At 39.2% G+C, this 26130-nt stretch overlaps 1 protein-coding gene across 3 annotated transcripts in view; it reads left to right on the plus strand.

The window, feature by feature from the left end:
- The window catches only part of LOC108446061, a 238112-nt gene that overhangs the window by 124919 nt on the left and 87063 nt on the right, over positions 1-26130 (plus strand). For 2 of the 3 annotated variants that reach the window (XR_001861170.1, XM_017731527.1), the window contains one exon: positions 16143-18533. The exons of the other annotated variant lie outside the window; for it this stretch is intronic. The gene's annotated coding sequence lies outside the window, so the exon portion shown is untranslated. Of the gene's footprint in view, positions 1-16142; positions 18534-26130 lie in introns of those variants that run through there. 3 annotated transcript variants of the gene reach the window in all.

Raw genomic sequence — 26130 nt, forward strand, 5'->3', positions numbered from 1 at the left:
CTCGCTTCTATGTAGAACTCTTTATGGAAAAACTCTGCACTTTTTCTGTGGAGGTATTGCCCAAAAATACTTGTAGGCTGTTGTGCAAATGCTTAAAACATTCACCTCTCTTGACAGTTCTTCAGGCTATGTTGGCCTAATCACAACTCCTTTTTTTTTTTTTCTGAAATCCTTCCTCATATTCAAAGTGTTTCTGATAACAGGATGGCCAGAATGGGATGAGCTAATGAAAATTCATTTGACTGGTACATCTCATTTTAGGCTAATTTTGGCTGTACGCTGGTAGCAATGGTAAATGAGAAAATATTTTCCTACACTTCGTTTGCATATAGGTTACACCAGTGGAGAAAATTCATATAGGAAAAATGTGTAGTGCAAACTTTCTGTTCAAAGCCAATTTGGGTAAATTCTGACTGTAGTCCTGAAGCAGAGGAGCCAGTAGACCTTAATGAATTACATGCCTGGGTTTATATGGAAAAACCCTTTGCTTGAGATCCGTTTCCTTGATTTATTTTGAAGTGAAAGGGTGGTCTGTGAAAGAAATGTTATTGTTCCATCAAGTCTATTTTAACCCTTTGGGTAATAAACTGAAATGTTGCATAGATTCTGTGGATTTCACTCCCACAACTAAGAACATCATATTTGAAACTCTTACAATTCAAAAGAAAACTCCTGTATTCAGATTAAACAAAGAGTCGAATAAATTTTGCCTGTTAAGAGCAGAATACAACCTGGAGTAACATAGAGTGAGAGGATTCCAGGGTTCACAATCATGAGTACTAATAATGATACCAAGAGTCCAAATGAATGAATGTGGAGTGTCATCTGATACTGTTTTGTTTGGGTTGGGTTTTTTTTCCTTCAAATGAATGTTGGTTTTAAAGGAATGCAAGACATTGTATTTTTCTTTTTTCAAAAATGATAGAAAAGTATTAATAGATTAACAATGAACTGAATTTTTCAGTGTTTCTTCAGCCAAAAAATCTGGGAATACAAGAGTATGAGTCCTAAGTTTGAGAAGCAGTTTTCCTTGTGAACAAGGAGAAGCTGTGCTGATGTAGTGTAACTTGCTGCACATTTATTGAGGTGTGAATGCCTCGTATTTAAAATTAACAGCTGCTGCTATGAGTTCACTAGCTAAAGTAGCGACAGGAGTGCAGAAGACAATTTTAAAAAACTGAAATCTGTAAGAATTGATGGAGAGGTTGAAGTTATAAGCCTGTCCTCATGTATTTCCCTCATGCGTTCTGATGCTTCTCACTGAGTAATGAAAATGCCTGTTGACTTAACTTGCTGAATTTTGAGAGTGAAGCAGCTGCAAAGACACTGTTTGGCAGGCTGAAAAAATACTGTGCTTCAACTTGCTTTTAAAGAACTCTGATATAATCAAGGATTCAGAGGGCCACTTTTCTATGGAAAAAGATCACGTGACACTTCTCTTGCAGGTAGATTTAGGAAAGCAGCCTTCTGCATTGCAATGAACCACTTCATAAATCTGGGGACTTAGACATTTGGCTAGATCACAGGTTTTTGTTTTCAGCCGAGGAAGACTGCAGTTACCTAATTAAATCCACAGAAAATTTTGGTAATTAATTTTTCAAACAACTATGCTTATGGTGTCTGTACCCTGTCCAGAGGTATAATGTTTGTGTCTAATAAAGGAAACAGTATAAGAACTCAGACTATAAGACTCTCAGTTGTTGGCTCAAGGCTTTATGAAGAACTTTTATGCCTCAGAAATGTAACATAGTAGTATATTTACTGAGTATCCTGTACATTTTATTAGCGGAGTATCTCTCTATGAAGTTGTCAGTTGTGCACTTGTTGACACGTAGGGGACAATAGCTTTTAACTATGCTTATCAGACTCACCTAGAGACTGTATCTTCAAAGTGGCTTTCTGAACTTTCTAGATGCAGTTGAAATATGTGATCTTGTCATTAGGAGTTTATTTGTAGCTTTTCTTTCTTTTCAAAACTCCCAAGATGGATTCCAAAGGATCCCTGGATAGAGAGAAAAAAGCCCAAAAGTAATTATTAAACATAATTTTTCTCTGTTAGCTGTCGTTGTTGGGTTTTGTTGGCTTTGCTTATTTGTCATCTGGGTACCTACATTCAGCAGACTCCAGGGTCTGACTGATGAAGCAGTTCACATTTTGGTAACAACATAGTCCTTGCACCAGAGAGCTGATGTTCAACGGCAGTGCAGTTACCACTGCTCATGTTGAACAGAGTGTGGAATTTGACCTTTCTGAAAGAATTGCAAAGAGGCTTTGAAATCACTGTAATGATATCCATGGAAAACAGAGAGGACCTGGGAACAGGGAAGTTTTAGTAAGTTTCGGAGAACAGCATGTTATCCCCTTCCCTGTCCTATGCACCCTCTGCCACTCTTCAATTCCTGAAAAAATGTTACTAAAAAATTCTGTGATATTTCATTTTTCCCACTTGGAGTCTCTCTTAATAATATACAAACCTGTTCCTTTTCCTTATAGTCACCTCACAGTCTCTTGTTAGAAGGATCATCTGTGCTTGTCTCATTCAAAGGAAGACCTTTGGCATCTATTTATATGCAGTGTTGAAGACAGGATACTGAGCAAGAAGGCTCTTGGATTTAACCCATTATGGCCATTTTTATGCTACATAAGGGATTGAGAGTTACATTCCTCCTATTGCTGGTTATCCTACAGGCATCTCTCCTGCTAGCATGGGAGCATGTGTTTTCAAAGTGCAGCACAGCTTTCTGCTCTTCATGGAGAAAACTGGTATATTAAGAAGGATTTGCTCAATATCCTTGTGTTGCTGTCCTAAACTGAAGTTTTGGGCTCTGGGAAGGCAAGGCTTCGTACAGATGGATTTCACACAGGTGCCATTGCAACCTAATAGTCAAAAAAGAAGAAGAGATAGGAAAGATACCTGTATTCTCTGATGCCTACATCTCCCTAGGATTATGCTCAAGGACATATTCTCTTGAGGATATGCAAATGAAGTGCTTTGAGCCAACATTAGAGGTCAAATTTACTTTATCAAAATGAGTTATGTTTTGGGGGCTATCTTAAAGGTAACTGGGCATGGACATGGGAAGTTTATTTTCTGTCTGTGCAATAATTCTTAAAGCTGCCTGGTAACAAAAGTTGCTGGTCTCTTCCAGCCAGCTGGTGGGTTCCCAGGCAGAGTCTGTCACATGCTCCTGTCACATGGAATCCCCATGCACTTGCAAATGCTGTGATCCCTGGAGAGGCATGGTCCTTTGGGGGCTGAAATGCTCAGTCGTTGCGCTGAGATGTTCTGCTTAGGAATTCAGGGCACAACGTAAACCTAGCTGTGGATTGTGCCATTCCACCTCTTTTTTTTTTTTTTTTTTCATAAGTCCTGTATGTGATGTGTTTCACAATGATATGTTTCGTCTTATGTTGTTGCTCTCAGATTGCATGTGTGAGAACACAGCATCTCGGAAATGATTTACAAACATGGGTGCGGTGGCTGATGGCACTTTATTTGTGAAAAAAAAGGCATATGTTTGCTGTGTGGTGTGTGCCTGTGGTTCAAAATCCAATGAAAAGTGAACTGACTACATCAGTAATAGGCGTGTTACTTACCCACAAAAAAAAAGGCAGGAAAATGCTGAATGCTATGTGGAGACAACATACAATTTATTGATTTTCTCTGTATGCTTTATGGATATAATGGGCTTTATGAAAACCCTAAGCCTGTCCATTTTATCTTTGTAAATAATTGACTGAGAACACTGTTCTAAATTGGATAAGTGGAATGAGATACATGCAAGGAGAAGACTGTACAAGTAATTACATATATATGGTACATTTCAGCCTGTTTTGGCAAAGTTCAAAGAAATTTCTTCATAGTGTCTGAAAATTGGAGATCTAATTTTTGGCTCAAGTCTGTTGTCACAACTACTCTTAGCTCTACTGTAATCTGCATTTCGAGTGTACTGGAATCTCTGAGCACCGGTTCTGTGTGTTGTATGATTACTGTTAATACCTGATTTCACAGTTACTTACAGCCTTGATGTATTGCTTGACTGTTGCTAATATCTCATTTACTATTCTGACCACCCTGAGCAGCCCTTCTACATGATACTTCTTGGAGTGTCTCATCTTTTATCCCCTGGCTTCTAATTTCTCTCTGGCTGTACATCAGTCTCATACCTTTGCATCAGAAAGTATTTTTAGTTTTGTGTTGCAGGGCTCAACACGGATGCCTGGGAGCGTAGCAACACTAATTCATGGTCAGAAGATGGGGAATTTTAGTATCCTAAAGGCCAAAAGGCCTCCTTGGAGAGGCCCTGGTTCATACAGCTCCTGGTTCCAACTAGGTGTAAGGCCACATACATTCTGCATAAGTTAAGGTTGCCACTGAAAGAAGAACTCCATCCTCTTGCTGGTGGCTTTCATTTCCACCTGGCTTTTTGTGCTGGCACTTAGTTTATGTGACTGCTAAACGAGCCAGATGAAGGATTGATCTGCTGCAAACTAATCTTTTATTTCTTCTGGCTGGCTTTTTGGGACAGTTCCTTAACCTGCTTTAGGATGCAGCTGTGAGAGTGCCAGCACAAACAAGGTGGAGGAACAAATGAGTGAGCTCAAGTGGGAGAGCAGAAAGGACCACCACTTCTGGCAGATGTCCTGATTTATGCTACAGGTCTTGGCCCGCGCACTCACTGGGAACTGGCAAATGGGAATTGCTACCTTGTGTGGGAGCAGGAGTCTGCCAAAAAAGTGATTGTGAACATCACTCATCTTTAAATGGCAGCAGCTTCTGTCCCCCTGTTTGGTTCCCATTAACAAGCTCTGTCTTTAATGCAGGAGATGTATGTGAAGTCTGGCACTCCAGGCTTTGTAAGCTGTTCATCCCTGCTACAAGCACCCAGTGGTACAGGTTACATAAACTACTCTCTACAATGTAATCTGGCACAAGTAAATGCCTTATAGAAGATAAGCATAATTATCCAAACCCTTAGGTAGAAGCACCCATAATGTTTGCCAAACGAAAATTCAGATAATTGGAATATCTGGCTTAGCACATTCTGAAATTGGCCTTCGGGATCCCAAAATCCCTGATTTGGTCTTCCTAGTTTGGTGAGTTGGATTTCCAGTTGGGCGATTCTTTCAGCAGAGCTTAGGTTTAAACCAGATATATATTAAAACTTCCAAAGCCATGGCCTCAGGATCTGCCATGGGAGTTATATTCCTAGATAAATCAGAGTACTATCTGTACTGCCAACTGCAGTGTGAGAGAGCTAAGCGAGGTCTTTTAAGTAACCAAAGGCAGCTGACAGAAATAGGCTACTTTACTTTTCCTAGACTGTCACAGGCCTCCAAAGGGTGTATTTCAGACCATGACTTAAAGCTACCCAAATCTAACTTACCTGAAACCCTAGGCAGCCAGGCAGGAAACATGCAACGTCACATCATGGACCATAGATGATGTTTGAACTAGATAATAACTCCTGATAGAAATTTATTATCCATTTGCCTATTGAGTCAAATAGTTCTGACAAGACAGAATCTGAACTACAGAAGGGTGCTGCTGGTGAAACAAAAGAACTGGGTGAATGGGTGGTAAATGAAGTTTATGCTGTTGAATCGTGCTGATGATTTTGACAAACTTGATCATGGCAAGCCCTGCAAAGCCTCACTCACTGGGCACTGATGGCTTCTGTTCTGACAAAATTCACTTCCTTTTGTGATATTTACACTGGTTAACAAGCAAAAACTCAACCACAGTTATGGGTAAATATACATTAGGAACTGAAGGGAGAAAGCTTTCCAAAAACATTGCAATTAACTGAAAACTAGATACTTTTAATTTTAGAATATTTATGTGAATCTATACATGTTAATGGACAGAAATGCATGTCTAAATACTCTGAAGTTTGCCCTGGAGTGATGTGGTAATTATGTGGTTATGAGTTGTGCATGTTGATTTCTGCAGGTGATTTATCTGGTTTATCTGGCTTTTAAAGACATTATATCTTCCTTCTTTATTTCTTTTTTAATGCACCTATTTCCACAACAGAGCACAGATAGCATTCCTATAATTATGAGTGAAGGGGGAAAGTGCAGGCAAGAGTTGACAAGGAGAAGCAAGAGCTGAAGGTGAGGTAGCTACTCAGTTAATCTGTGAGGAGAGATAACTGGCAATAACATGAAGCAGTGAAGAGATGTGGCCAGAGAGGCAAGCAGAATGGATACTTTTATCAGCATTGTTTCAAAGCAGCTATTACAGTAAGTACTAAAAGAGGAAAAGAAGCAATTACAGTAGTGAAGCCTAACTGAATTTTGAAATGCCTTTTAATAATGTGCAGGACGGGGACTACGTCTTTACCTGAGCAACTGGGGCATGTTCTGGATGTGTCTTGCTTACCTGCTTTCAAGAGAAACACAAATACAGAGACAAATTCTAGCTGAATTTGTAATTGAGAGCACATGGTTATGAATTTTTAAATAAGACCTACCATCAAAACTTTCAACTTTGCAAATATTTTTGATAGTGTGGCCTGGGCTAGGCACAAACCCCTTCCTTGTAAATGTGCTTAGGTGCTTGTTTTGTCGGAAAAGTAATCAAAGGTACAGATTATACAAGCCTTTAATATTCATTGTTATTTACCTCTGAAAGATTCTGTTGGTTTTCTTTGTGATTGCTTTTCTAAAAGAAATGCTGCATTGTAATCAATTTTCTTTGTGCAGTTTAAAATGTCAGGGACATTTTTGTTCTTTAACCTGCAGACTCAGTATGGGTATGCAGTATGGGATGAGGCAGACTTTTTGAAGTAAGGCTATTTTAAGGACTAACTTCTAAGAGATTTCAGGTTCAGCATATACAAGCATAGTATATGCTTTCTTATCCTTTGCTTTCTTTTTAATTTAAAGTCGAGATGCATTTCAGGCAGCAGCTAAGATGCATTAATTGAGGTATATTTTTTTTTCATTCCACTGATATTTGTCTGGTCTTTCTTTTAAATGTGATAAATACACATGCCATTGACTGTGATCACTTTTGAGTATTGACATTGTTTGAAAGTTCTTGGGAAATACTAAATATCTCTTTGTTATCAAAATACATATTTGAATGTAGAATTCAATTAAAAAGTCATAATCAAAAATAGTTAAGGAAGCAAACTGCTCTATGTACTAATATGAAAAAAAAACTTATAAAATGGAACTCTGTGGAGCTTTTGTAGATATGTAGGCCTCTCTTCACTGTTGGTTGAGTTTATTTAAAGAGCTTTTCTAGTCACCTTTGAACCTAAATGATTTCTCCAGATGTACAGAAGTGAACAATGTAAAAATCTTGCTGCTTCAGCAGAACAGGATCCAGCTGGCAGGGAACTGGATCTGCAAGTCATTGGTTACAGCTGTGTTTCGATTTATGTGATGGTTGAAAAAATAAATTACTGGATTAAATGGCTAGAAAGAGGACTCTTTGTTTAGCCCTTGTGTGGGGACTGAAAGTGTTTATGGTGCTGTTTTCTTCGGAGCCTTTGCAAAGTAAGCTGGACAAATAGACTTATTCAAAACTTGTCTGAAATGTTATGCATTCAGCTTTATTTCTTTACAGAAGAAACTGTATGTTTTTGTATAATGCTGTCAGCCAGCAACCATTTTTAAGGTCTCTTGGCCTTTGAGAGTGGCAGTAGCATTTTAGCAATGTCTTGTAGGCACTGCAGTTTATCACTGGAAGGCAGTTTCCTTTTGTTAAAGGTTTTCAAATGCATTTCTTGGCATGAACACAAATACATGTAGGGACTCTGTCAAACTCATAACTTTTTAATGGGTTTAATATTTCAGCTTTGTATACCACTTACCTTTTGCTCTACATAATAGTGCTGATGTAATTGTAAATTGGGTGCACAATAATTTACAGAGCAGGGACAATGAAATCAGAAACTAATGCCAGGTGTTTGGATTATCACATATCTTATTTTAATGTGTAACGATGGTGATTATGTCTTATTACCTGATATCCTGATTCTGCAAAGATTTACATGCTTAATTTTACTGAACAGTTCCACTCTGCTTGATAGGACTGAGTGGTGCATAGAGTTCATCACAGCTTTGTTAGCTATTTTGATAAGAAATGTGTTGGGTTTTTAAAAGCTTTATACAATTAGGGTCCTTTGAAATCTCACAAGCTGCTTTTTCTACTGCAGGTATCTTGGGTTGAAGGAGTTGAGATTGACATCTTCCAGTGAAGTCCCAACTCCACTGAAGTCACTGGGCATTTTTCCACTGGCTTCTCTTAGGCTACAATTTCACTTTTAAGACTGGATTTTAATGCTTTTACTTATAACCAATATCCCAAGACCCACAAGTGATTTTTCTTAAGTAGTGAAACTGCTAGTGAAGTGATAGGCTACAAAATGTGAACAAAAGATTTGATATTAGACCAGCAGGAGTTTTGAAGGCTTCCTTCAGGAACTGTGGAGAGCAAAATAATAGCACAGAACTTTCAGTCATGGCAGGCAGTGAGCATATAGTGCATTTTTTAAAGCTTTAGCTGGCTTTCAGCATAATAGTTTGCAAAGCCAGGAGCTTTTCAGCACTTATATCTGTTTATTCAGCAATATTTCCTAGTAATTATTTTAGGCTGACCATTAGTTTCCTTTTACAGTCATAAAGCAGTCGGTAGCTGTAGCTGAGTATCAGTTACATCCTATTTATTAAAACATTTCTAAAACAGTGCATAAAAGTGGAAAATTATGGTTGTGATTAGATCATAACTGTTGTCCTATCAAGATCTAATTACTTTTTTAAAAACAGTTTGCCCAAATTGTTTTCAAAGGATCGCCTTTTTAAAATCGTACAAAACGCTGACCAAGGAGAGCTAAATACCAGAACAGGAGTTCCAAGGCAAAAATGAAATCAGACAAGTTGGCCAAGTTCCATCATAAGCCACCCTCAGAAATACCAGAGAGAGCCTTAAAATATTTTAAATAGAACATTTCCCCTCCCCCCTTTTCTTTTATTGTTGTCCCCGAGCAGCATTATTGCATTAAGAGCCATGCGACAGAAAGTCGTGGTGATGCAGAATAAATAACCATAATGTATCAAAAGCAGACAAAGGTGTGATTGATCTGTCTGGAATTGGCAGACTCTTTCGCTGTGTCAGGCTGTTTCTTTGATCAATGAAGGTATAGCCTCTGACCTTTAAAAAAAATCAATGAGATTGATTGAAAGGAGAGAGAGAACTATGAGAATGCAGGATAGCTTTAACCTTCACTGTCTAGAAAATTTAAAATATTCCGGTTTTGCAGGCATTGAACTTATTTTGTATTTTCTTCTTAAAATGCTTTGCTTTTCCCCAGACCTCTTAAACCTCTAAAAACAAGATTGTAGAAATGGTGTGTCTGGATGTTTCTCACAAATTTTTATCTTCAGATTACATTGTTAAGAAAATAAGTGTTTTTTCCTACATCAGAAGTCTGTACATTCTCGTAGTGTTTGCAGCATGTTACCAAATGCCCTTAATTTCCTTTTACAAACTTGGATTTTTATGTGGCAAATACACATCCAGGAACCAGTGCTCGGAGAAATGGCTCAGGTCTTTTCAGAGACATTATCCATCCAAATAAAGGGACTAGTATTGCCCTATTTCAGAATCAGGCCCACTGGTGGTTGCAACAATAGTGTGTAACCAGCATGGAGGGGTGACTTCTGGGGATAAACAGCATATTTTGGTGATCTAGTTCTATGTAATCTTGTGTTTTTATCAATTGTATATATATGTGTGTGTGTGTGTGTGTGTGTGTGTGTGTGTGTGTAAGTAGGTATACCTGCATGTAAGGACACAGTAAAAATGTCAGACTGGAAAATTTATGAAGCGGGATTTTTAAAATAGTGCTTGGCACTTTGTGTCTTTCTTATTTTTCTTATTGAACAGACTGCGAATGCAGACCTGACTGTTTAGGCAAAACCAGGTTTTTGAACAGTTGGAATTTCATTTTAGTACTGGGCCCTTCCTTTCTTCACATTGTGCTGATGCTGTATTAAGTAGTAACACAAAGCAATTAGTGAAGTAAGTATAAAAAGTGCACATAAATAGAAAAGTTAACTCATTCATTATTTCATGCTTTCACAGCTCAAGGAAACAGGTCAAAAAAAGTATAATATCATAGTGGTTTGTTTTCACAAACAATTACTTTTTTAATTGAAAGTGTTGGTAAAATCAAGGTCTATTGAACAGTATTCACACACAAAGTAATTCAAACTGCAATAATTTCTGCTGTCATATGTCTGTGTTTTAATAAAGGGCAGGTAAATTGACAAGTCAGCAAGGAGATGGTATAATAGCATTTCTCGAGCAAGATGGAGCTTGCGTAGGAAGAGAAGGATATTGCTGTTTCTCTGTAATTTTATTTCTGTGATTTCCTTTCTGTAGTAGATTGTGTAGGCTATATATATTTTTAATACTTCATGATCAGGTGGGAATTTCAGCTAAGTTAAAAAAGGCACTCGTACTAAATTGCAAGATGAATTCTGGATGTAGCATTTCTAAACAACAAAATAGGAGGGTAGATTTTTTTAACGTAGATCTGGGACTAGAGAGCTGTGGGAATTTTCTGAAGTCTTTATCTCCTTGCTGTTCATCAGTGAGGTGAGAAGGTGTTATGGATAATCATACAGAACTATGATGTAGGTCATTCTAGGCATGGGTCATTCTAACAGTGTCACTCTTCTAAGTCATTTAAATGCTACATTAAGAGAATATTTATTTTATGAATATCCTTTCCATGTGCACTGTGATGAAGAAACTTTTGCTTCTAGAAAAAGGAAAGGGATGAGCACATTATGTCCCAGTTGGTGCATGCTGAGGATATGAAGATGAGAACGGTAAAATCAGAATAACATTTGTTATTAGTGCATACATCTCTTCCTGTTAGATACCTTCTGAGTTTGCTCCAATGGTATCTAATTCTTGTCATCACATTCTATTAACATTACTATCTGTCATTCCAGAGAGTCCTTATCTGTCACACAAATTTTGCCTTAGCATTGCAGATCACCTCACTCTTGCTGTTTAAGAAACAAAAGGCTCATCCCGTATTTGAGCAGGTTCTGGTATCTGACATGCATATCCAGCCTCACCTCTCCTCCCTCTCCATCCAGAAGTAATAATCCAGGAAACGCCTTCTTTTTTCTTCTCTCTCTTTTTTTTTTATTTTTTTAATTTTTGGGTGCTTTCAGCAATGGCTGCTTCCCTGTCTGTTCCTCACAGACACAAACTGCATCTTTCCAGTGTGGATGTGGATGCTGTCCCCTTGTGGATGATGCTCACAGTCTGAGCTGATGCCTGCAAAACTGAGCAGTGCCCTTCAGACAGTTTAAGGTGGTGTCTGGTGCAGTGCATTCATTTAGCATTACTGAAGGACAAAATTAAGGTTCTTTTTGTTTCTCATCCCCCTGCCAGCTAAAGCTTTCCCAGAAAAGGGGCAAAGCTGAGGTCATTTTTTTTTTCCATCTGTGAGGGGTCAGTGACTGCAACCAAGCTGTTCCTGGCTGAGGTATGAGCCTGTTAAAAAGCACCTGTGCTAGCAGCTGAATCATTTTCGAGACCAATTTTTTATATTTCTACTAATGAAAACAGCTGGGTCATTAAATCCAGCAGTCGATCTCCAATTATAACCTGTCTTGGACAGCATGGAGCTCTGCCCAGACAGATCCCCAACCTTGGCCTCTGCCTCAGCTGTGAGACCCCTATTTGCTGCCCCTGTCCCATACCCACTGCTAGCATCTCTAGGAGCACAAGTTCCTTCCCAAAATACCATTGCCACAGCTAATTCTGCTATTTGGTATTCTCAGTGCTGCCTGGGCTGGGGCTCTGCGTTCAGTCTTTCCAGATGAGAAGCAGATCTATGGTTAAAAAAGGTGTGGTTCTGCTTAGAAACAGAGGCAATGTGTACAGGCAGTGATGTAAGTGTAAATGTACCAGCGTTTTCTTTCACTATTATTATTTAAGTCTGACAGAATAAATCAGGTTTAAGAGTCTTAAATTCTGGATACCTGCTACCTGGATTCTTTCTTTCCTCCTGAGAAAATAAGAGACGGATATGTGAGAATTGCTGGAGCATTTTTATGGAAAGCTCTTAGATCTTTTCCTGCACAGGAACTAAAAAAAAAAAGTTTAATGGTTGACATTTAATCTTCATACAGCAAATAATAATTGCAGGCAAGAATTTAAAGTGGTTCCGCTCATAGTCAAGCCTGATGGTTCTTTTCTCCTTGCATTGCATGAGGATTTACTGTACTGTGAATGCAAAATGTAAATGATGGGCAATTCCGTGAAATTCAGACATGCACACAAAACTGTCTTTCCAACTTTTTCACACTTACCTTCAAACTGAAAATGGATTTTCCTGGTGGCTGATTAACCAGAAATGAGTTGTTTCTAACTTGGTTGAGGGGAGGAGGGTTCTGTAATATTGGATTAGCGAAAGGAGTGAACAGCTTCAGTTTAATTCAACTAGTCTTCTATTTTTAATCTCCAAGGAAACAGCTGAGTTGAATGTTAATTAAACAGCAGTCTTTGATCCACCCAGCCACTCCCGGAGGCATAATAATAATATATAAGTGCACAGCAGCACATATATAATAGGTACACTTAAAGGAGTGCATCCAATCTCACCATATTCACATTTAAAATATTTCTTGCTGACCCACTCTTATATTTTTTAAATAGGGAAAGGAAAAAAAGGGGAAAATGCTAAGCTAAACTTTGATGGTCTGAAGGTAGGGCAGCAGAGCAAGTGTGGGTTCCTATTATGAGGATGTATAAGGGTTAATGATTAGAAGAGTGGAATCAGGAAAGACCTTAAGCCCAGATCTATGACAGTGGTAATTGAGCTGATTGATTACGACATCTCGTTTCAGACGACTATTGATTTAATCTAGTCTGCAGTCCCATTGGCCCCAGAGGTACTCCCAAGTGAGGCTCAGCACTTGAACCTGGGTACTCTTCCCTACTCACTGTTTGGTTATAAATTTCCAGAATCTGCAGCTGTTTATAATTTTCACTCATCTTCATCCTTTTATTCAGAAGCTTCTAATTTCATCAGGCTAATGTTTTTAACCACTGAGGGGACAGGCACAGGGAAAATGAAGTGGCGCAGACTGCAAAGGGTGGGTTTTTTGAAAAAAAAGGCAAGGAAGAGAGCTGGGGCTCTGTGGCCAGTATTTGCATCTGTTGTCTCTGATTCGCAGAGCTAGCAAAGGCTGCTTTTGGAGGCAGTCCACAAAGCTGGGCTATCAGTAGGCAGTTTGCTGTACGCGCACGTTCAATTATTAAAATAGTAGACTTTTTTTTCTGTCTGATAGCCGTAGCGAGGTCATGACATTAATTTATCCAGGGTATTGTGGGTAACTATACAGAAAAAAAGCATAAAGGGCACAGATGCTGGAGCAGCAAAAAATGGATGGGTCTGAGCAAAAGGAGATTAAGAGGCGATGACCAATCTAATGTACGTATAGCAGTAAGAAGCCGGCATCCGTCACAGGCTGTTGATGGCAATAAGTATTTTAAGCCATGCTGTGCATGTGGTAATTTTTTTCTTTTTTTTTTATACCTCAGTAAATGCTAAGCTGAATGCTGTAATCCTGTATTTTTTCAGTTTCCCAAATCTGATTTTGGTCTTGTTTTTGTTGTCTCATGCTTGGCGTTCTTCGCTCGCTCTCTGTCTGTGGGTGTGTGTCTGTCTCCGTCTCTCCCTTTCTCTGAGATTACAACTTAACTGTTTCCTAATTGTCTACTTTCCTCCATCCTTCTCCCAAGAAATTAATCACCATCACCACGGCTGATCCCAAGTGCGCACTAACCGGGCTTAGGGCGTGTACCTGGCATTTTGGCTTCCTTCCTTTACTTTGGGGCTGTGTGGTATTTTCTTTTGGACCTTTCCTGCAAGTGGATGCCCTTCCCACTGGCTGCTGCTGCCATAAGGTTGCCAAAAGGCTACCTGAGCCGGGACTGCAGCGCTGCATCCTGGGACCTGCCCGCCCGGCTATGCCGAGGGCTTCCACAGCACCAGGCAGCTCTGAGAATTGGCTGGTGAATTGCGTATCACCTGTCCCCCCCCCCGGTAAATAATTTCTATACCGCGAATCACAGTGGTGTGGTATTGTCTGGAAAAGTAATTCCCAAATACTGTTGGCGTAAAAAAGGGAAAAGCCGAAAGACTGTCAACACCGTAAGCCATTAAAGTCCCTTGCCTTAAGAACAAAGGAACAAGGTAAAAATGCACACAATAATTACGCTCTGTGGATTTTCATAGCCTGTCAGACAACTCGTGCCTGTGTTTCAGTTATCAGCCTTTGTGCTTTGTTTTGTGTTGTGTATGTTCTATACGCGTCTTGAGTTTCTCTGTGTGTGTATTCGGTGTATGTGTATGCTTTCAGACTTCTCTACCAAAACGGAGCAAATACCATACAGAAAAATACACAAGTAGGGCTCGAACATGCATTTTCAGTACTCAGTGTGGTGGTGCGGGTGTATTGCCATTGTTCTGTTGCAGTGCTCCCTCTGACGCAAGCAGCTTCTATTTTTTATTTTATTTTAACTAAGAAGTCTAAAATAAAAGAGAAAAAAAAAAGAGGAAAAAATTTGCTTAGTCCAGTTAAATGCCAATTGAAGCCCAGAAACTCACGATTTCAGCACAGTGAATGGTGATTCAGACCCTGGCAGGGTTTTGGCTATGAGACAATTCCTACTTATAAAGAGTACAATGAAGGCGGGGGGAAGATAGCATTAATTTTGGGGAAGATTAATATTAGTCTTTTAATGTTCATTATTTTCTGAAGAAATGAATCCTTGTAGCTTTTGAGAGCTAGTTTGTCCTTCCCACTGGTATTTATTCGAGCAAAGGAAAAAATGAAGAAGGCGTAGAATAAACTCCTAAGACTGTTCAAGAATTACTGGCATTATTTCTCTCTACATCACGTGTGAGCCTGGCTTGCCTGCTATTCCTGAGGCAGAGGATCGAGGATGAAAGTCTGTGTGTCAGAGCCTGTTTTCACAACTGCATTTGGAGATCTGTCTTATTGATTAGGAAAAAAAGGGGGTGGGAATAGGAGTGTGAGGTGAGGGGAGGACCGACTGACTACTGGCTTATTGCAGCTCAAGACATTTTCTTCCGGAAAGATGTCAAACAACTGAGACACAGCAACAGAGGAAGTAGAAAGGTGGAAAAATAAGAAGAGGGACCCTTTGGAAGAAATGAAGGCATTCCTTATGAGAGCCTTGAGGTTTTTTTTTTTTTCTTCTAACATCTGACCCACAAGGGCTAGAGTGACAGCGTCATGCAAATGCTGCAGTCCAGCAGGTCTGAGAGAGGGTGGATGCTAGAGAGTGAGTTAATGTTAATGATGAGTGCAGTGAAAATACCAGCCGATACCACCCCCTCCACACACAACTGCTCTGAGTCAGCATCCGCTGCTTTGCCGTGCCTTTCTGTGCGTGTGTGTGTGTGTGTGTGCGCATGTGTGTGTGTGTGCGTGTGTGTGCTGTGACCGTGTGTGTGCATGGAAGGTAAAGCCAGTCAGTCAGTGAGAAGCAAAGGTACGTTTGAGAGCAACTAAAATCTGACTGATTTCCATCTTCAGAGCATCAGATGTATTCCCTAAAGAGGATGGGTCTATGCGATGGGGGTGGTATAATTATGTTAATGTCATATTTATAGAGGGGAGAGATTTTTCATTCTAATTATTGATTTGAAAGCTGTGGTCAAAATTGTTTGTTAAATCATGATCAGCTTTAAAAAAAGAAATTGAATGAAATCTAGGGACTGCTATACATATATATCTCTCTCTTATATATATATTTTGTTTCATTTAACTATTTTGTGTCTGAGGCATAACTGATTGAATGGTGCACAGTGACAAAGAAACGGCTCTTATATAATGTTGCATTATATCATCAGCTGAAATAATATTGTAAATAATCCAAAATGTTCTGAAATCTGAAGTATCAGTCTGGAGGGGAGGGTGAAGGGCAGGGGTGGGGGTGGGGGGCACTGGCAAATCTTTTCTTCAGCAGAGCACTCTGTACAGCTTTCTTGTAAATGGATGGTTCACCTGTTCGACCAGCAGAGATTCTAATTCTTCCCCCCCTTCTCTTTTTTTCTTCCTTTTTAAAGCTGAACGGCTTCCCGAAGAGCACTGAGTTTTCTATGCCAGATTCTGCTCCAGTGGCTAGGACCTTTATGGCTGCAGTTTCTTTTGCTCTGGGATCTGATGGAGGAAAAAAAAAAAGCCACGATGGATCCTGTCCCTAAAGTAGAAATTTTCTTTTTCATTCTGCAAACAAGGCTAAAGATCGGAGGAGAATGAATGCAAAAGTAGTTCAGGATTGTGGTTGTGCCATTAAAAGTGTTCGGCTTCAGAACAAAATTATTTGGGAAATCCGAGCATTTCTTCTTACTGTATCGACAGTATTTGAAAGTTATGTGTGCTTTAAGTAATCTGGTTCAAGTGACAACAATCTCTGCATGTCAATGTTTTCTGCAGCTTATGGAGTGAAGGCTAGTTTTGCCATTGGAAAGGAAGAAGCTTTTTCTAGCAGTCTGTAGAAGGATTAAATGTTGAACGTGGGGAAGAGGCAAAAAGTGAATACACGCCCAAAGGTTATCCTTGCATCGTGAATGGGTTTAAAGTACTCTGCAACCCAGGGCCCACCTGAACAGTAGGACTAAAAGTATAATGGGGAAATATTTCAATTAGAACCCCCTTAACAAGCATTTAATCCTTCTTTCAGGCATTAAGGAAATAGAATAAAATTGTTACTGTACAAATCTGCTGGAAGCAGATTTTAACCCATTTGTAGACGCTTCCCTCTGATGCATTATAGTAACACAGCTACTTGCGAGACAAGGCAGTGAAGATTTTTTTCCTGTGTTCCTTGGTTTTTCTTTTCAAAAGTTAAGGACTATACTCTCAGAAAAGTCTGTTCGGTCAGCTGATACATTGTTTGAATGTATGTATGTGTCTTGCCTGCTTATTTGATCTTTTCTGCCCCCTACTTGAAACTGTGGTTTGTTTATTTGGGGGGAAGGAGGTGGTGGTGATTTGGGGGGGTGGGGGACATTGTTTTTAGGGTTTCTTTCGGGTTTGGTTTTTTTTCTATTTAACAATAGCAGTGAAAGTTTTGCTGACAGCGATTATGACTACTAAACAATTCAGTTTATTGGAAGACGAATTCTACTGGATCATATCGGACTTTTCCTAGTCCCTGAGACCCTAACTTGTGAGGTTTTTAGCAACAATCACAAGTCAGGCTCTTGGGACCTAGGCGGAGGGGAACCAGCAGCTTTGGACTGTGATTGTTTCTCTGCAGAATTTAGAGAACCAAAGGAGCTTTCCTTGCCTGGAAGGGTAAAAAGGAAAATATACCTATTTCAAATGTTAAGCATCAGAACTGTTCCTAAAAGAAAAAAAAAGAAAAAAAATCTGAACAACTGTTACCCATTGTGCAACACTAGGATGTTACATATTTATATGTTTAGAAAACTGGACTAGATGTCCAGTAATATTTAGAATTAAAATTTAACCTGAATGTTAGTTTGCACCTAAACCCCCCCCCAAACAACAAAAACAACAAAACCCCCACTCAAAAGAGATACTAAAATATACAGAAGACTTCCAGCCATAATATTACTACTATTATTATTATTGTAGACAATTCTGATATATAACTACCGCAAAGTATATATTCATCCTTACTGTTACAGCATCAAGTGATTTTTAAAACATAAAACATAGACACTGATGTTTAAGGCCTAGAAAACATTCATTCTATTGTTTGAATAATGATTTCAGTCTACAGGAAAACTGTTGCTTAGCTTTTCCTGTAACATGGGACAAAGAGGATTTTGTAGTTAGTTGCCATTCCTTTTCTTTGTTCTAGTGGGAACACAATATGGCATTTAGTATATTCTCTCATTTAATTTACATTTTAAACTGAAAGAGAATATTGGTTTAAAAATCATACTGCAACATTAAAATCCCTTTGCACTCAGAACCATATTTCTTGTACCTGTTCGATTTAAAGTGAACCCACAATGCTCTAAGCCCCAGTCTCAACTTCTAACTTCTCCATCACTTCTTGTATTTTTTACCTCTCTGAAAAAAGCCAGTGTGAGCTTTAGCTTGTCCCTCATGTGTTAAGTACCTCACTGACTTTGCGTAAGAAGATTCACAAGCACGAGTTATTCTGCACTGCTTATTTTTCTCAAACTTCTGATCTAAAACACATCATTTGATATGTATTTCTTAATATTTTATAAGTGAGTTAGTTCTGAATCATTTTTCTCTGTTTCCTGTGTCTAACCAAGATGCTGCAGGACCTTGTTGATACATCAGACTTCAATGAAACAAAGGCTTCACACAGATCAGGCATCTAAACTATTTGTTCATTTCAAAAGTCGTATTTTGGCTGCAGTATATTTTTTCCACTTGTGTGGGAGGAATTGTGTTTTATTGTAAGCATCAACACTATTGTTAAAATAAATTGCTCTTATCTGTTAGTATAATACTTTTTCTTCTTGTCTTGTTTTCTTAAGAGACAGAAACTATGCACAGTACATAGTTTTCAAGTTGCTCAAGATATAATTAGTCTTTAAATAGTCATAAAAAATATTGCCTTAGCAATTTCAGTGATGATACAGTTCCTGTAAATATGTAATTCTTTTCTTCGTAAACTGTCAATCCCACATGCTAAGAACACCCAAAAGAGCTACATGTAAAAATTTAGATATTGAGGTAACTTTTTTAACACAGACGTGATATTCAACATTGGCTTCTGTTTAGGCAATATTGGAAAAGTAGATCTGAATGTGTATAGGAAAGACAAATGGACTCAGATAGGTGCTACACTCGTGAAGCACTTTGTTAGAAATTTACACATATTCTGTAGCAGTTTTCAATACTGAAAACAGGTTATTTAAGATACTGGGCAGGTGAACACATATTCTGTTCATTCAAGCTATATAATGAGATAAAACTATATAGTGTGTTGGTATATACATCTATATACAATTTAAATTTCCCATAGTATTTATCAAAATAAAGATCCTTATAGATTTAATCAGCTGTACGATGCACCCATCTATGCATATTAAAGATTGTCATTGCATTTATTTCTCAATCAGCAAAATTTACTTGAATGAGGATAGTTCACATTCAGCACTCTGAAATAATTTTGCATTTAGCACTGTATGTACAATGAAGGTGAAACTGTGGTGTGAAACGTTTTGTCTCTGTCAGCCTGAAGATTTCAACTACACTCTGCCCTGCATTGAGAGTGAGAAGAAAATGAGTCATTAGAAACCCCTGCCTGGCTTATTTGGTGCTCCAGCAAAAGTCGTAAATATGCAGCCCTGCCTCTGCATTACTGCTTGAACTGGGATGACTCCAGTGGCTCCGCTCTGCCCATCATACTCATTGCTGCCCCTTGCCACAGTGATGGGAAAGTTGGCGCACTGCCTTCCTCTTTTCCTGCTCCCCCTTCTTCCCCAGTCTCCCCACAGCCAGCCCAACCTCAGGTACACAGGTAGGGCAGGGGTAGATGAAGGGGAAGGAGAAGCAGGGTCTTCACTCAGGCAGGATTTCCACCAAGATCAACAAGGTGTTTCCATGTCCTGGGACTACGTGACAACGCCTACAGAGACCATGCAGCAAGCAGTCCCATTTACCCAGTGACAGTACATGAAAGCTGTCTCTATTAGCACAAATAAATAGAAAGCATCATCTTCAGTATGTTATGCTTAGATATATGTACAGAATTTGTATCTATTTCCATGTATAGGAATCATATATTTCTATATGACTTGATGTTGTTTCAGTGCAAAATGCATTTAAATGCCCTTTAATATGTGATTTTGGAGTAATCAGCTTGTGCTACAACAAAAACAAAAAACAAAAACACAGGCTCTTGCAAAGGGGGAGGAAGAGAGAGAGAGAGTGAAAAAGATGTGTGGTGCATACAAAAAAGGACTGATATTAACAATTCGATGGGTTCCTAGTTGGTAGAGCAGACTGAGCCAGACGCATATATTAGCGGCTGTCTGCTGCTGATGGGAGCCTGCTCAATGCGGTGGAAATGAAGGATCACCTAGGCTCTGACACCAGCTTATTTGTACGTTTTAATTTTAAAAAGGAAAATCACTGTTTTACATAAACATCTTAACCCCTACATGATTTTTTTTTCTTTTTTCCTCCCTCATATTGTTTGCTAATTTACTGTCAACTTAAAGTGCTGTTTAGCTACAGCCCAACAAAACATCAGTCAAAAAGCAGAGGGAAGTATTAGCTTCTCTTTTGTCTGCCATGTACAATTGAGTTATTATTATGCTAATTGTCTACTTTAATTTTTAGTCTTCATGGGAGATGCAACAATTTTCTGGAGCTTCATTTTTGAGGCATTTTAAGTTTCAGCAATATAGCATTTCATATTTCACCCAAACAATAAAAAAAAAAAAAAAAAAAGCTCATAGCTCAAGTTGGGGTGATTTGATCAATTCTTTTCATTAGCCTGAAAGTCCTTAGCACCTTCATATAGTATTACATATATGGGACAGGATTCCTTTTCAAACCATATAAACTCTAGGATCCATTAATACAGTGCTGAAGACTGCTACATGAGTCAAGGGAATTCCAATCCAAGTTAATTACTGTTGGAATTAGAGGGAAGAATATTTTACTCGAAGTTGTATAACTAAAGAATCTACAATTATCACATTTCAGGGCATTGCTCTATTCACTTGATGAAAAATGTCAGTGAGGTTTAACAGAAGATGTTCTGCATTTCCGTGGGTAATGAAAATCAGCACATCCACGATAAGCTAACACAACATTTTCAGTGTGTTAATATGCAGTGCAGCAGAAATTTCTGTAGGCAGTAAATGTAGCCATCGTTTCGATTCGCCCATGTGATGATTATGCTCAATTCCTGACTAGGTACATAATTTCACACTGAAAAGCAGTCATCTCCTCTTAGGGACCAAATGTAGCCTACAAAAAAGAAAAATAAGAAAGAAAGAACGACTGCTGTCTGAGGTCTATGACTAGCTACGTAGTCACACAATAGAAAAAACATATCTGGAATACTATAAAAATGCCAGCTGAAACTGTATCACTCAGTTAAAAGCAGATTTATTTTATTATGTTCATGTAAAGTGGTTTTATCCAAACAATGTATCTGAGGCATTCATCACCTTGTTAAGTTTTTTCATTGTTTGATGATTATAATAGGCATCTTCAGAGTTGGTTGGATGCTGTGTTGTTGCACTCCTTGGCAACACTAGAGTGATTCTTTTGGTGAGTTATATTCTGACCAGAATCCAGCTCAATTGGTTGATGAGCTTCACTTGCAGTGCCTGAGCAGCAACAAGTGGATGGAGTATGGAAGCCTTAGAGAGTAAGTGAACGTCAGATTAATAAAATCAACACTAATAAAATTATTTCATCTTTAAAAACATTTTTAACCTATTAAGCAGGATTTAAAACTAATTGCAGAATCTTACAGTTGATTATAGACTAAAGTTTATCTGGTAGGCTTTCAGAAGTGCCTGTTCCTACTTATTTAGGAGTTAAGGATTAGTTGTAATTGTGGGATAAACTAGATATGGCAATGATAGTTTGAGCAATATGAGCATCCTATAGGGAACAAGGCAGATAATATTCTGTACTTTTACTCATTAGCTGTTGCACTGGGGCTGTGATTCTCTACAAAGAGCATGTTCATTTATTTAAATGGCCAAGCAAATCAACAGGGTTGTGCTGAGTAGTTTAGGGCTGGTAATTTTGGTTTTGGTTTTGGGTGGTTTTCTTCCACCACCACCACCCCCAACTTCTTTTCTTGGATGTGTGCGTGTCATGCATGGGAAGGTATGAAGGAAAAACAGCTATTCAGCAGAGACACATCCCACCCCTTTAATTAAGCTTTTCCTGGACTATGTAAAAACACTGGCAAAGTGTAAATCCCATTTGTGTGTTTGTTATTATTATTTTAACAGATTCCTAAGTATTATATTAAGATACCTCAGTGATGAAATACATATGAAAATAGTTGCATTAGTAAGTCACCGGATACTGAAAGGGTTGGATGGTATCGGCACAGAGCCAACTGGAAGATTTTTTTTTTTCTCATTTAATTCCTTTCACCTAGTAGGCTCCCTAAGCATTAAGCAGAACTCAGTATGTGGCTAAGTTATTGCTCTAGTGTTCATCACACAAAAAGCACAGTCTTAGCATTTGTAAATTTTCTTCAGGGAGGTTTCTAATCTAGACAGCATTTGCGTTTGGGGATTACACCACAGTCTGTTCCCCACCACCTCCCCCTCTAACATGTAGCCCTTTCAACTTCTTCAAAGAAGTGGGGAAAAGTAGGTTCTTTTATTAATAGCAGAAAACAAACCGACTGCTGGACTTCCGTGGCAGAGCTCACATAATGCAGCAGGGTGGGAACTGTAACAAAGAATGCTTGAATGCACTAAACGTATAGTGAAACCCCATTTACATTCACTGATGGGGCTTAAAGTACAATAAATGAGAAGTTTAAAGTAGAAATAACCAGGGACATGAAAAGACTTCAGTGAAGGTAGATACTTCTTGAAAAGTTTAGCACGGGATTTAATTTCAAACTCAAGCATTTCCTAGTAGAATGCATTTCTTCATAGTGTATCACTTTATTCAAAGCATTTCCATCGGATGACAATAAATCAGATGAAGTGAGTGCCTTCAATGCATAAAAAAATAGATTCTGTTTATCCGATTTATATACTGATTTTCATACAAGTGAGACAGTTAGCAGATGAAAAGTCTTCATGGTTCACTGTCTGTTCCTCTACACTCTCTCTCCTCTGCAAACTGCCTTTGAAGTGCAAGGGAAAACTTTGTGCCTAGAAAAAGTTTGATTGTGGGATCCTCACTTACTCTCTACTTCTAAAATGCTTCTGTCCATGTGGGTGTAGGTACAGCAGAGAATTGGACAAGGTGGTTGCTTTTCTTCTGCTAAAGTTATTCTGTGAAATAGAATCACAATATTACTAGTGAGTAACAATCACCTCTCCTCCTCTTCTCTTCATCTCTTTGTTTCAGCCCCTTCCACAGCCCCACGGTAAGGCCCTACAAGATGCTGGCTTTGTTCTCCTAAGAGTTTAAATTAGCCTTTCTCCCATTGTTTGCATTTCTCTCCACAGTGGTTCATCTTGAAGGACGTATAAATTGCCCCTACCTGTAAATATTTGCAGAATCTGCATCTCCTGCCTTGGCCCCATTCAGAAACAACCAGCAGTCAGAGGTTATGTATTAGGTTGCTGGTTGCAGTTTTCCAGATAAAGCTCTTCTTTCTCCTTTTCTTTTGAAGAATGGCATGATACTCCTGATCTCTGCACAATCAGAATGGAGGTTCATTTGTGGAACATCAGATTTAATAGCTGTGATTGGGGAAGCAGGCTATGGGACAATTTTCTGCTGTTCTCTTCAGCAGGGGTAGCTTCTGCTGGTGATGTGCATGAAACTTGTGCTACCAGCATTCAGCGAGATTCATATTTCCAGAAGTTTTGACAGTGGGCCCTTGCTCTCAGGGAGCCTAGTTCTGCTTTGGGCATACGGGAGGCAGGTCCATAAACTCACACAGTGCAGCCATCCTGCAGCAGCTGGCATGAGCCTAATCCAGACACGGCACCTCTCCATCCCTATGGCATGGTGTCCCAACAGCACAGGAATCAGCACTCAGCAAGCCCAGCATGTGAAATGGCTGGCACAGCCATTTTGTGGTGGGATTTATAGCTTTCCACTGCAAACACAGGGTTCATCCCTCTGTTGGGAAGATTTGTCACAAGTCTGAGGATACACAGTGCTTATAGCTCTTGCTGGTATATTTATATACACACACTGGGGTATTCAGGGAGTTAGATTTACTGTTAGATTTTAAATAAACGTAGGAGACTGTGCTTTTCTGTTGTTTATTATGTTGGCATATTATTTTGGATCTTAATTCTCAAACTTATGTATCCTTCTGAAATAGAGGAGTATGGTCAAAATATTGATGTTTTAGGAGCCATCGAGGCACCCGCTTTTTAAACAATGGCTGGATGTTTAGAAGTGAAGCAGGTTACCAGTGCAGCATTGGAAACCTCTCCTGGCTGACTCAGAGGGTTAGATTTCTTGTGGGTGTTGCCAGTATCTGAGTGTTGAGGTTTGGTAGTCTTTTATGAGTTAATAAATTCCAAAGGCTGCAGCTTGGCTTTCTGAAATTTGGTAATCATTCCCTAAATGCTAGTGGGAAATCAAAATTACTACATGCAATAACTAACACTTTTAAAACCGTTTGAAATGTTTCCAAACTGCTGCCTACGTGCTCGTCTTTGCTGCATCGATGGCTAAAGATTCAGGGTCACTTCCTGGCACCCAGCATGAATACAGACAAGTTCCCTCGAGCCTTTACTTTCCTTCCCTGCCATTTTCCCAGTGCTGTCCAGGCAGACCATGGACTCTTTCATGTGAGGGACACCACTCACTAATGGGAGTGCAGTGACTGTCACAGGGGGACCTTTTATTGGAGCTCTGAGACCTCTGTATAAAGCAAATATTAGCAAAGCAGAAGGTCATGATTTAGTGTGGCAGTGTGAGGGAACATTTTATACATTTCTTTTACCATCTTCTTTCTGCTGTTTGTCCTTCATTTGTTCACAGTAACTTACTGAAGTGGTTGGAAAGAGAGAGAGTTGCATCTGGACAAGCTATGGGATCCATTTAAATTCTACAGATTTGTTTTGACATGCACATTTACATTTTTTAGATTAATATTTTTAATGGTCCCAATGATCTTCTGTCATAGCCAGTAAGAAAGAAATTGCAAAGAAGTAGCTCCGCAGAAAGTCTCTGGCTCATCATTTTTGTATGAAGCAGTCTAATGTGTGTGTCTCAATCCTGGGTGGTTTTACCATGGTGAAAAAATCCTTCAGCTTGGATTATGAAATGACAGCAGAATTTAATACCTGCAGTAGTCTTCTGAGAGGACTTGCAGACTCTTCTGCCTGTGGTAAAACCTATGGCTGAATGCCATCCATGAGTGCCATGGATGGCATCCTATATCCTCTCTGCTTCCAGCTACCATGTGCCATTCAATAAACCAGGAAACTTGGTACCACACAGGACTTGCACCTTACATGGACTAGGCAAGAAACTAGCTTGCTTGCTTGCTTGCTTGCTTGCTTGCTTGCTTGCTTGCTTGCTTGCTTGCTTGCTTGCTTGCTTGCTTGCTTGCTTGCTTGCTTGCTTGCTTGCTTGCTTGCTTGCTTGCTTGCTTGCTTGCTTGCTTGCTTGCTTGCTTGCTTGCTTGCTTGCTTGCTTGCTTGCTTGCTTGCTTGCTTGCTTGCTTGCTTGCTTGCTTGCTTGCTTGCTTGCTTGCTTGCTTGCTTGCTTGCTTGCTTGCTTGCTTGCTTGCTTGCTTGCTTGCTTGCTTGCTTGCTTGCTTGCTTGCTTGCTTGCTTGCTTGCTTGCTTGCTTGCTTGCTTGCTTGCTTGCTTGCTTGCTTGCTTGCTTGCTTGCTTGCTTGCTTGCTTGCTTGCTTGCTTGCTTGCTTGCTTTCTCTTTCTTTCTTTTTCTTTTTCTTTCTTTCTTTCTTTCTTTCTTTTTCTTTCTTTTTCTTTCTTTTCTTTCTTTTCTTTCTTCCTTTCCTCCTTTCTTCCTTTCTTCCCTTTCTTTCTTTCCTTCCTTTCTTCCCTTTCTTCCTTTCTTTTCTTTCTTTCCCTCCTTTTCCCTCCCCCTTGCTCTCCTTCCTTGTGTCTCCCACACACAGCAGAAATATCCTGTCCGCTGCCAAGGCAAACTCAATCATCCAGTCTGACTTCCTCCATAAAACATGCCAAAGCATTCACCAAGCAACTCCCACGTCAACACCAACAATTTCTGTTTGGTTAGCATGTATATTTATAATTTGGGATGGCAGAGAATAACCCCCTGGAACAGTGTCCCAGTAGTCTACTACATCAATATTAAAAACATAGGCATTATTTCTAATTAGAATATGTTTAGCATCAGTTTCCAGCTACAAAAAATTTTCCTGACAATTTAAATGGTCATTTGCTTCCTTCCTCCTCTTAGGATTTTCACTGAAAAGCG

This window comes from Corvus brachyrhynchos, unplaced genomic scaffold (genome assembly GCF_000691975.1).
Source record: "Corvus brachyrhynchos isolate BGI_N302 unplaced genomic scaffold, ASM69197v1 scaffold152, whole genome shotgun sequence".
NCBI lineage: Eukaryota > Metazoa > Chordata > Aves > Passeriformes > Corvidae > Corvus > Corvus brachyrhynchos.